The sequence below is a fragment of the Larus michahellis genome, chromosome 2, assembly GCF_964199755.1.
Source record: "Larus michahellis chromosome 2, bLarMic1.1, whole genome shotgun sequence".
NCBI lineage: Eukaryota > Metazoa > Chordata > Aves > Charadriiformes > Laridae > Larus > Larus michahellis.
Genome location: NC_133897.1, coordinates 129,455,410 through 129,467,913, shown reverse-complemented (window position 1 = coordinate 129,467,913; position 12,504 = coordinate 129,455,410). Strand labels below are relative to the sequence as shown.

Sequence of the window (12,504 nt, the reverse complement as noted above, 5' to 3'; positions counted from 1 at the left end):
CATCCATAGCTTCCCTGGGCAACCTGTTCCAATGCCTCACCACCCACATAGTGAAAAATTTCTTCCTGACATCCAATCTAAATCTGCCCTCTTCCAGTTTGAAACCATTACTCTTTGTCCTATCGCTACATGCCCTTGTAAAATGTCCCTCTCCAGCTTTCTTCTAGGTTCCCTTCAGATACTGGAAGGCTGCTATAAGGTCTCCCCAGAGCCTTCTCTTCTCCAGGCTGAACAACCCCAACTTTCTCAGCCTGTATTCTTAGGAGATGGAGGATGGAGAGGCCAAGCACAAGGAAACCCTGTAGCATAGGTGTCAATTCCTGGAGATCCACACTTGGTCATGGATGGCACAAGCTCTCTGTGGTCTCCAAATGATGAGAATAAATGTTCATTACTATCTCTCCATGTGACTGTGGCTACTTTGCTAAATAAAGAGACTCATTAAGGGGAATTATCTATTTGCAAAGCCTGTAAAAGTCCTGATTTGTGTGTGTGGTGTTTTTTTCTCTTAAAAAAATAAATATTTCAAAATACTTTTAAGTGCCTGCACCAGTGCCATGGGACAGTGAATTGCCACTTTCACACAAGAAACAATCTTTTGGATATGGCAATGGATTTCATGTTTAAAGTGCTCAGAAGGTTATTGCATTTAATGGAGAATGGGGACGGAAATTACAAGAATGATGATAAATAGCTTGCCATAGCCCATCTATAAATTTCACCTGCTGACATGGTTTAGTGGGCAGACGCTAATACCGCCCTCGGGAGGAAGAAGGAAACCAGCGCTGGGACAGGAAGGGGTTAGGCAAGATTTAAGTGAGTGTACAGGAAGCAATAAAGGTTGTGGAGATTTAGCTCGAGTCTGGTGAGTGTTTGATTGAATCCTTGGTTAGGGAACATACTTGACAACATTATCTGTTTTTGTTGTAGGAACAACTGTTCGCTTGTCTAAATCCTGCCCTCAGCACTGATATATATCAGCCTTCAATTTACTCTCACTTCCATTCGAATCACAGTATGAATCAAGCACATCCCCCCTGCTCCTATGCAGATGGTGTGCAGAGAAGACTATGAGCAGTTTGTTTTAAGGGTATCTTTTTTTTTTCTTTTTTAATTGAATTAGGCCTGATTTGTTCTTCCATTTCCTGCCTAGGGCGAGTTTAGCACAGGTGGTGTCTTCCAGGGCAGGGCGGGCGATTTGGGTGAAGCCTCAAAAGCTGTCTGAACATGCCGCGCTCACCGCTGCCAAGCCGAGCCCGCGTTTTGCAAGCCCAAAGTTTGGCAGGCAGCGATACCAGCGGGGCCAGCCCCGGGAAGGGCTCTGGGAGCTCAGCCCTGGTTGCCGGCGGGGGAGCCCGGCCAGCCGCCTCTCAGCAGCTCGAGCCAGTGTCAGGTGCCAGAGCGGATCAGATCAGAGGTCCAGCTAGCCTGAAATCCTGCCTCTCCCCCTCGCCAGGAACACATGCAGAAGAACAACCCCCCCACCTGCAAAGGACAAATGCCCATCCAAAAACGTGCCCAGCAGTCTAATTTCACTGTGAGTGGGAAGTACTCATTGTCACAAGCCCTGAAGCACAGATTTGAGCTATTCAAATAATATTGCATTAAAATATGAGTGAATAGATTAACTTTTACCCTGGATAGTTTAACTGTAGATGTAGGCGGTATCGATTGCAGTGTCCAACATTTGTTAATCCTGCTAGGCTCTTTACCTCAGTATTTTCTCAAGGCCACGTCAGAGACACTGTTAAAAAAGCATTTGCTGTTTTAGATTTAAACCTGTTGCTTTTCTTTCAGAGTGTCTCTCTGATATTTATTACAAGAGAGGGTACACAGGAGTGACCACATGACCCCTCAATACCATCTATTATTTTATATACTGCAGTGACATCCCTTACTTGCCACCTTCTGCTACTCGGTCGTCCATATCTTCATCCCAAAGCGTTTCCATACCTCTTCATCATAGGCTTTTGTTACTCTTCTCTGGACTTAAAAATATGTCAGCCATATAATCTTTTATGAGGTGAAACTACCCTTACCTAAAAATGGCATTCTAGCTGAGAACTTGCCATTGATCTTTCCATAAAAAGGCATTGTAACTCTTGCAGCACTCTCCTTTATGCCTTCCTTAATAGGAGGATAACCTGATTCTGGGAACCTATTCCCAGCACACATCTAGCTGGAAAGAGGTTTAGGATCCTGAGTTTTGACCAGAACTTTTTATGACACAGCACAGCCCAAAGCTACATCTATCAGCAGGGTCACCTTTGCCGTACATGGGCGTAAGGCTTTGCCTCACTATCTGCATCCTGCTCGATGTGAATTTCGGCTGCCATGTGTTGTAGTTTCAGTTGGCATAGAGTTAACTTTTTAATCAGCAGCTGGTATAGTGCTATTTTAGATTTGGGATGAGAAATACTTTTGATAGTGCACTGGTGGTTTTAGTTGTTGCTGGGCAGTGAAGGCCTTTTCTGCTCCTCACACCGCCCCACCAGCGAGCAGGGTGGGGGTGCATGAGCAGCTGGGAGGAGACACAGCCGGGACAGCTGACCCCAACTGACCAAAGGGATATTCCATACCACATGACGTCATGCTCAGTACATAAAGCTGAGGGAAGAAGAAGGAAGGGGGGTTGCGTTCCCAAGTAAATCGTCAGGTGTGATGGAGCCCTGATCTCCTGCAGATGGCTGAACACCTGCCTGTCAATGGGAAGCAGTGAATGAATTTCTTGTTTTGCTTTGCTTGCATGCGCGGCTTTTGGTCTACCTGTTGAACTGACTTTATCTCAACCCATGAGTTTTTTCTCACTTTTACTTTTCTGATTCTCGCCCCCATCCAAAGTCGGGGGAGTGAGTGAGCGGCTCCATGGTTCTAACTGCTGGCTGGGGTTAAATGATGACACTACACATGGTCTTTGCTTGCCTGCCCGAATAAAACGCTGAGCACCATTGTTGGCTGGCCATTGCCCTCCATGCTGCAGAGGTGGCCGTGCTGCAGGGCCAAGGAATAGCAGTGACTCCAGGGGGCTCAGAGCAAAGGTGGAGGTTATGACCTCTTGTGTATCAGTAGGCAATTAGCAGTGGCCCTCTCTAACCTCTCAAAACACAAGGCCCTGGGCAAACTGTCCGCCCCTAGCCAACCATGGCTGACCCTCCTCTATCCATAGCCACACTGAAAGTGTTTTGACACCCTCTCAGATATTCTTCTGTACTGCATATGATTAGTGTTATTATATGTTCTTCTTTCTGCATCTTGCAAACTTGTAAGATTTTGAGGCACTGGAAGGAGACCTTATTCCAAAAATGTCATAGACCAGGAGAGGAACTGGTACTCTCAGAACCACCATAGAAACAGGCTGGGTATTTACAGGTTTTGTCCAAGGTACTATCCCATCTCAGGATACTGCTATCAGTATCAAAAATGGAATGTTTTTACCAAGAGGGGCTTAGAAAAGCGAGGCCAGAAACATATCTGAAATGAGAAGACACAGAAGGGAAAGATTTAAGGATTTAGACATAATTGAACCTAGCCAACTCAGCTAAGCAGACCCCATTGAGGTCATTCCTGACTCCCTTGAAAATGTACTCAGACTTGGTCATAATAAACCAGGCAAATCTCAAATGCCTTTTTCTAATTTTTCTTCTCTTTGTACTTGCCAACGCAGCCTTAGAAGGCATGTGCCCAGGTATGCCTGGTACATTTCTGGTTGTACATTGAAAGGTTAGATGCTCTGAATATGGTGTTTCTGAGACAGTGGTGCTTTCTTCTAGTATAATTGACACCAATGTCCTTTGCAAGAGACAGTGGAAACAAAGGAGAGGGAGGATAAAAGGAAAGATGAAGGAAGGAAAGAGGAGTCAGTCTGACAGAAGAGGAGAAATCAGAACACCAGATGTATGCTACATGTATAGCATTTTATCAGATTGCTCTGTAAGCAATGGTGCAATTTTATGTATGACAGTAACATGCCTTTCCCTCTCAAGGCTATGGCAAGAGAGAAAAAAGATGGTCTTGCTGTTAAGGTAGTGACACAGAATTCAGGAGATCTGGCTCCCATTCCTGGCTCTGACACAAACCTTGTGTAAATCACTTAATCTCTCTGTGCCTCTGTTTCCCATCTGTGAAACAGAGATAACACATCCTTTTTCTCACCCCAGTCTGTCTTGTCTATTTAGATTATCTGCTTTCCTGGGCAGGGAAAGCTTCTTACTGCATGGGCTTGGGTTTTCAGTTTGTTTGTCCTCAGCGCTTTTTGCTGGATCTTTTAAAACCAGAGGGAACCACAGTGATCATCTCGTCATGACCCCTTATACAAGACATGTTCTGGGAGCTCCCAGAATTAATTCCTGTTTCAGCAGCTGCGATAGACAAAAGAATAGATTTTAGGAGAAATATATATTTTTTTTAACGTAAAAAAGAAAAAAATCCAAAATCCAATGTAGCTTTTGGTAAGCAATGGATCGGTAACCTTCACTGGTAAAAGCCAGTGCTTTATTCCTTGCTTGATTTTGTCGAGACTCTTTTCCACTATTAGAATGATGCTTCCACCAATGGCTGTTCGCCTTGCCAAACTCAAGAGCGCTCTCTGATCAATGTGTGTGTATTTATGGTGGGACTTCTTTTTTCTAACTTTAAGTATGCATGCGATCTAACCTAGCTGTCCAGTAATGGAAGAATGTGAATATGGGAATTCATCCCAAAGATCTTGGATACCCATCTTGGGATAGGACACAATGGCCTCTTAAGGGGTCTATATTGACTTTGCAGGGACCTTGGATAAACTTATTATCCTTATCTGTACCTGTAGGATAATTTTGGAGCAGTCACATGATGCTCTCCACTCTTCTCCTTGACATAGCTTTTCTTTACAGAATTTATACTCGAGATTCATTGCACTTCATGATGAGAGCAATTGTGATTGTAACTCGACTTTGTCCAGGATTGTTGCTCCTGTTAATGTGTATGCGGTCCCTTCTTTCTCCGTCATCACCATACACCAACAATTGGTGAGATTCAGTGAGATAAGTGGATTTGAAATATTTTCAAGAGAGGAAAGAATTCAATCTCGGGTTTTTCTAACCTGGGCAAGCAAGTGCTCTAGCCACCGAGTAATTGAATAAAAGACCTTTTCCTGTGGTCATGTGTTAAAGCAAGGCTGCATCTGCTTTTGCATTTTCTGCACAGGCTGATCCTTCAAGTGTGCCACAAGCACACTCCTTGGACCAAGCTCTGTACGGGAAACAGGCAGACAAATGTATAGTTATGACATTGATACTGAACTGCTCAACCCTGTCAGGAGTGAGATGTCTTCTGGGAGTGCACAAAAGCAGAACCTCAGTTGCCTTGGAAACTTCTCCAGCTGAAAACCGAGGAGATTAAGGCAGTTCTGGGCAGCCACTGAGCTGAGCTTTCAGGATTGCCATTTCAGATTCAGATGCCTAAACTCCTCCTAACTTCTCTCTTTAACCACTGTTTGCAGAGCTGGCCTCTATTTGAATAATCAAAATGTCAAGCCGCACAAACATCTTAGAGAAAGCTAAATCTATTGGACCAAAACTGTAAATTAAATCACCCCATCTTAAATCTGATTTAAAATGGTATCAAGTTAGTTTGACAAGAACCATCCTGATTGTCATTAATTCTATCGCCTTCTTTTAATTCCTTATTACTCAAGCACCCTATCAGCCATTCCATTATTTTGCCTGGGATCGAAGGCAGGCTGACAGGCCTATAATTACTCGGGTCACTGCATTTACCTTTTTTAAATATTGGCACAACATTAGCTTTCTTGTAGTCCTCTGGAACATCCCCAATGCTCCATGGCTTGTTAAAAATCAAAATTAATGGTCTGTAGTGCTCCTTGACTATCGATCTTAAAATCTTGAATGCAAATTATCCAGACCCACTAATTTTAATGTATCTAACTTTAGTATCTCCTGTTTAACACATTCCCTTAGTTACTGCTAGAATGGAAAGCATTTCATCATCATTCTGTCCTGAATCATCTGGCTTTTCCCCAAATACTGAACAGAAGTATTGATTGAACACTTCTGCCTTTTCTGCATTATTATGGAGAAGTCTAACAGCTAGTAAATGGATTAATATCATAGCCAGGACAGGCTTTACACCTGAAATCCTGTAAAATTTCCTTTTGTTCTGTTTATGCATTTCTACTCGTATCATTTTCTTCCCTGCTGAATTTTTGCCTTGAACTTCTGATGCTTGCTATATGCTCCCTTTCTGATTTTCCTGTTTACATGTTTATTCCCCTGGTTTAGGGACTCATGGCAGTTCTCTGCTTTATGAAATTGACCCTTTGGAAGCCAACATGTATGTGTTTATGTCCATTAAACTGAAAATAGGATTATGGACCTGTCTATGCCTTTCTTCATCTAAAGCCCTTTGAAACTTGGCCTCATACACAAGTCCATTGTATCCAAATCTGCATTTCCCTGTATTCTTGGAATTAACAATCATTTTGTTAAGTGAGTCAATCAGTATTTAGCCTGTCATCCAAAACTTCAGATGATGAATGTTATTGAAGAATTTTCTGACATTACAGGAAGAAATTAAGTCAAACTGGGTTCTTCCTAGAACTTCAGACACAACATGCTGATGCATGTAATAATTTTTTGGAACCAGCAGCAGCAGATCCTCTTTCTGTTTTCACCAAGAAGACTCACACCCTCCTCTTGCAAAATCTCAGGACTCTTCTACTAAGTGAGCAACGAACCTCCAACAACTTCCTACAAAGCGGGACATGTGCCATGCAGATGAGCAACTTTGATTTCATGCAATAGTAAGCAGCAATGCTTACGTAGACGTGCCTTTTTTTAAGCACTTCACAGGAAAAGAAAAAATGACATTTGTTTTCTCAATCCAGTGTTTGAGACAAAATGAGCATTAAAATTAGTTGTGAGCTGGCAGAAAAAGGGGACTTTCTAGGGGAAATTACCAAATTCTGCATTGGGCTTTGTTTAGATCCCATAACGTCATTACTGTGTAAGTATTTTAATAGCCTTTACCTACAGTGTATATGGACAGACACTGAGATGGAATCAAACTGTATTTCTCCATTCAAGTCAACATTGCTGCACTCATTCACATCACTGAGAGGTAGCACTACCTGTTTTCAAGAAATAAGACTGATTCTTTGCATAATCAGCTCACTGAATGACTGGGATTGCTCTACACTTCTGTGGAAAGAAACCAGCACTTTCTCCTGCTAGTACCTATAGTGATGACGGAGGATGTAATTTCTTTCTCAGCATTACAGCTACAAAAGCCAAGGTGGAATGTATGAGAGTACGTGCCACTAGCAGGGGGCGTAGGAGCTGAAGATGACAAGGTTCCAACTACTGCAAAGAGGGTGCAAAAGCGAAAATGAAATAGCGCTAATTCAGAGAAGTTCAGAGTAAAAGAGAAAGCTCCACCCTTGGCCTATCCAGATGTAAGAAGCTACAGGAATTTCCAAACCATGACTGATCTCACCGCCCTCCACACTGCAAAAGCTACTCCCAGAGCAAGCTGATTGCGGAAACAAAAATGGTAACTGTGTAAATAGCTGCAATTAATAAATCCGAATCAAGGCAGCACCATTTAATTTAATTCAATAAAATATCACAACTAACTTATGCTTCTAGAGTGGCATTATGCACAATAAAAGCTGCAGAAACTCCTTGGAGGTTCATAACTATACAAACGAAACTTCAACCCCACTGAACTCAAAGGGAGTGTTCATCTACACACTTACACAAAGAGCAAAACAAACTTCTGCTGACAATACTTTGTTGTTTGAAATGACAAACATACGCAAGAAAGAACAAGTCTGACGTTCCAGAGAGGTGTTAGGACATGCCCACTTGCATCAAGATGCAGAACTGGGGCCTTATCACAAAGCTCTTCAAGGCAGAGTCATTTCTTCTTTAACCACTTTTAAAGATGCCAGCATGTTGCAGTTGCAGCCATTGCTTAAAATGAATGAAGAATATGTTAAAGCACAGATTAAACAAATAAAGACTAGGAATCACAGCTTCCTAATGTGTAAGAAACCTCTTTTACATGCGAGCGTTGGAAGGAAGAGGTTGGTAGCTTGCCTGATTTGAGAGCTGAGGGGCTTACAGGTGCTGACAGTTGTACATCTGCTTTGCCTGTCTTCTGATGGACAGGAACCAGCTCCAGTCCAGGAGCTCTGCAGGCACAAGTCCAAGGTAATAATGTCAAAGTGGCCCAGCTGTGGTTCTTGATTAGTTCAAGTGTGTTTTGCACTCACGATGAGCAGCAAGACCCTACAGCCATGGGGACTTCCGAGTAATCTGAGTTCCCAGCTGTGGCAATAAGCAAATCATCAAAGGATGATAAAGTCAATATTGCTCAGTTGCCTTGGGAACCAGACGAATGCCCAGACCCGTTCCCTTTGGTAACAGAGTGGGTAGATAAGTCATCACTACCTCCCTCCTATGAAGCATTCCCAGAGCTCCTGCTCCGAGATACGTGGGATGTCTTGCAGGCTTTGGAGAGATGAACGTTTCAGTGCGTGGCTTGTGTAATCACAGCTTTGGTTACAAGCTTGTAATAAGCCATGCTAAGAGGCAGGATATAGTTGTTTGGGTTTAGCACCACAAAAATGCAGCTGCTCCAGTGCTGGCCCACATGTGGCCAGCTTGGTGTGTGGGTGAAGGAGAGGTGTGATTGCCTGAACTCATCAGGGTAGACAAAGCTGACTGACTCAAAAGCAGACAGCGGATTAGAACCCCATATATCTGACTCACAGACCTATCCTTTAACCACCAGCCACTTCTCAGAAAATGTGCTTGGGTAAAATACTTAAACCGTATTCTTAGAACAGGGGGGAAGAGTCTATTTTAAGAGAAGCTTCAGAGTTCAGCTGAAGGACCCTGCCAAGGCTCAAAAAACCCAGGTTAAAACAGTTCTAATTCAGTGTGACCAGCACCATCTGAATAAAGTCATACCAATAATCCCTTCTCCAGGTTCAAATATTACCTTGCGTAAGTGCACTGTCTTGCACTTCGTTCTCATTCTTCTGAAAGCTACTTCTATTAAACTACCCAAAACAAAAACGCGACACATGCATAGAAAGAAAAGGTCCAAAAAATCAATCCTACAGCTGTCGCAAGCACTTAAACATTTCAACAGTGTTTATAAACGTATGCCAAACTGGAATTATTTCTCTCATAATATTATGATTAGTATAGCAAAGAACTCCAAATTCATAAATAATTGTGTAGCATCACTCAGAAAGGAATATCATGCAAAGGTTATTTCCCCTAATATTTTGGTTCAAAGATTTCTCAGTAATGACAGTAGAAATCCAGACACTGACATTAGTGTAATTTCTCTGATGTTATGTAACTTAGAGATATCGTAACATTCCTCTGTCACAAATCATCACCAAGACACTTTTCAGAAATTACAGTAATGTGGCTGGCTCTTTCCTTTTTTAAATGAAATTTATCACTGACTTGACATGCAAGATGCATAAATTGAGAAGTAATTCTTTAAAATTCCTATTGACACCTAAAATAAGAACATCTTCACAAGACCTCCAGAAATATCTTGTGTTAATATATGCAATTAAAAAGAAAGGGGGGAAAAAAGACTAAATTAAGTGAAAAGCAAGGGAAAAGATTCTCCCGAGGAAAAGATACTGTATATCAATAATTCCAACAGAGAAAAACAAATGCAGATTTAGGAAGACTGATAAGAGAAACTTTATTTATATTGATCGGGGAATATAAGGATGAGAAGCAGAATACATACCTCAAGACCTCAGATACCGGAGTTTGCTGCCCACTGCTGAAAAAGCAATCTCCATCTCACAAAAGACTACTCTAGGTACGTTCTGCGGGCAGACACTTCTGACATTTAAGGAAGCATATTCCAAATATAAAGCAGTAGGTGACAGAAAGCACGAATTATTGGAGGCTTCATCCGAAAATCAACAAAACTCAGACCCAGATCTGTTGAATTTCTAAATATTTTCTGATCTCACCAATTCCTTGTCACTCTCAAAGGAAACAGTCAAGCTGAACAAGAATGATCTAAGCATTATTCAACAGGGATTCAGCATACACTCTCCTTGAGGTTGATTTATGGCTGGTCATCTTTGCTTTAACGCCCTAGAAGTCTCTCCTACATAATATATGTTATCAAGATTGAGTAAATTACAAAAGAAGCATCATGCATAATTCTAATTCTCTTCTCACAACAGGATGTTTATTTCCCATTTCGAGATAGTAAAAAGGATTTCTAGTTATCATATTACAGCAATTTACAAAAAATGCCTGTAGGCAGGAAGTTCATGAAGAGTGAAACTGGCTCATAACTAGGTTAGCACATGTGAATGGACTCTGACATGTAAATTTATCTTAATAAAAAAAAAGAAAAAAAAAAAGAACATCAGACAGATACACCCAGGTATTAAATAAACCAAGGTCACAGTGGCAAGATTAGTTCCTAGAACAAGAGGTCCCTGGTCCAGGCTGGAACGTCCAGACACCCATTGTGAAACTAATTACAATAACGCTAAGCCAGTCATTTAAATAAATAACTCTTTGTGTCCTAAGGAATAAAGGAGAAAAGACCTCATCTTTCAGACCTCATCTCTGACTTTTCATCAGCCGCTTTGGGCAGAACTGGATCCTCACTCTGAACTCCTGCAGATGCCCATGGACATACCTGAGACTGTCTGAGAGCAGGGTTTGGCCACTGGTGGACTTCAAATGAAGTGATGCGCTTGCAGATAGAATTCAGACTTGCATAGAGGCATGAAAACTATGGAAATCTTAACCGCTGGGGAGAACTGAGTGGTGTGAAAACATTGCATACACTCTTCAGAAAGTGCAGTCTGAAGACCTGGTATGTGAAGGTGGGGTGGCATTCAGGGAAATGTCCTCATGCTTAAATATTCAGTCCCCTTCGGAAGGTTCAAGCCGTAAATGTGGGCATGTGGTGGGTGCTTGGAGCATGCTGTGACTGCTCTACACTTAGCAATTGACCCCAGATGGTGGCACAACAATCCTAAACTCCTTCAGTGAGTGGAAACCCAGAGCCAGCATCACCATCTTTGTAGTCCCTTTCCTCCCTGCCACCATCCTTTCTCCTCCCTTTGTCCCAGCACGTCCCCAGGTGGGAACACTGGGCCTTGCTGAAAGCTGGTATCACAGGCTGCTGCAGTACCAGGTAGGGTGTCCCTCGGGACTTCTCTAACGCACGTGGGTGGTGTAAGCAGCCACCCGCAGCCCTGCCTCCTCTCTTGCCAGGTTCTGCCCTGGACAAAGAGACACTCCCTCAGTGACAGCAGAGATAAAGAAAATTATCATCGGGAAATGAAATTCCTCAAGCTTCAAATGCATGTGCAAGAGAATCATTAATCAGCTGTGTGAAGGAAGGATGGATGCTCTGGTGAACTGAAGGCATACATGTAATTTGAAGGTGCAGCACAACATCAGAGATACCGTTAATTAGAAGAGCAGCCATCCTTTGAGCTCCTTTTTCATTTAACTTCATGAAACCCACTTGGCGTGTGGCTCACTGATCGAGGTACTTGCTGTTCTGATGATTACACCAGGCCCTCAACATTTCCACAGATGTTCTCCAGGAACACATGCCTGGGAAACTACAGGGGAGTGTTTAGCAGGTATGGACAAAGCCACAAAGATAATTCACTAGGACTGGGCAGGAATCCGTCTTTCATTAGGATGAAATTAAATACACAGCGAAATGTCACTAAAACATGCTCATCCTTTTCAAAAGTTGATCCTCAGCTGGTATTGAGTGGGAGAATTCCACCATTTTCCAAAGAGGCACCTCAGACCCACCTGCGTATCTGACTGAAAGAGTGCAACACATTACATACAAGCCAGAGAATCCTCTCACTGAAAGCGGTGTAAACCTGGAGTAATACTATTGATATCAGCTGAGGAGCACAGATTGCCCACACTGTGTTTTAAAGAACTTGATATTTGATCTCATTCTTTTTCACGAATCCACCTTATACGGCCATCAGGCACAGCCAGTTCTTTTGTCTTTGCTATGCTGCTACTGCTGTAATTAATCTCTTTCCAACCACCCTATTGGCAATTTCCCTAATGCACATATCCTCCCTCTCCCTCCTTCCCTCCCTCCCTCTCTCTTCCAATTCCTCTCTGCTGTGCACTTCCCCCTGCCCAGCCTTTTGGGAACACATCATCTCTTCAGTTAGCCTGTGAGCCAGATTGCCTTTAAACTCTTCTTATCTAGGCACAGAAGTCTTTCACTCAGATATATCTGTGCCCTGAATATGGGCGTGGTTATTCAAACAGTGATATAAATGAAACCTAGGCTTCACATTAACATTAGTACTAACATATCCACTTGGCAGTGTGGGTGTAAGTAAAATCTTGTTAACAGACTTCAAGTTCTGACTGGAGGGGGACATGTTATTATTTTAAATAATTTGTCAATTTTTTCTATCAAAATAAAACTTTCTGGAAGCAACTCATT

At 42.5% G+C, this 12,504-nt stretch overlaps 1 long non-coding RNA gene across 1 annotated transcript in view; it reads right to left on the bottom strand.

Annotated features, from left to right (window-relative positions):
• LOC141738426 (uncharacterized) overlaps window positions 1-9,867 on the bottom strand; it is a 79,167-nt gene extending 69,300 nt beyond the window's left edge. Inside the window, exon 1 of the long non-coding RNA XR_012585388.1 lies at window positions 9,781-9,867. This is a non-coding gene — a long non-coding RNA (uncharacterized LOC141738426). The remainder of the gene's footprint in view (window positions 1-9,780) is intronic.
• Between the last annotated feature and the right edge of the window lie 2,637 nt (window positions 9,868-12,504).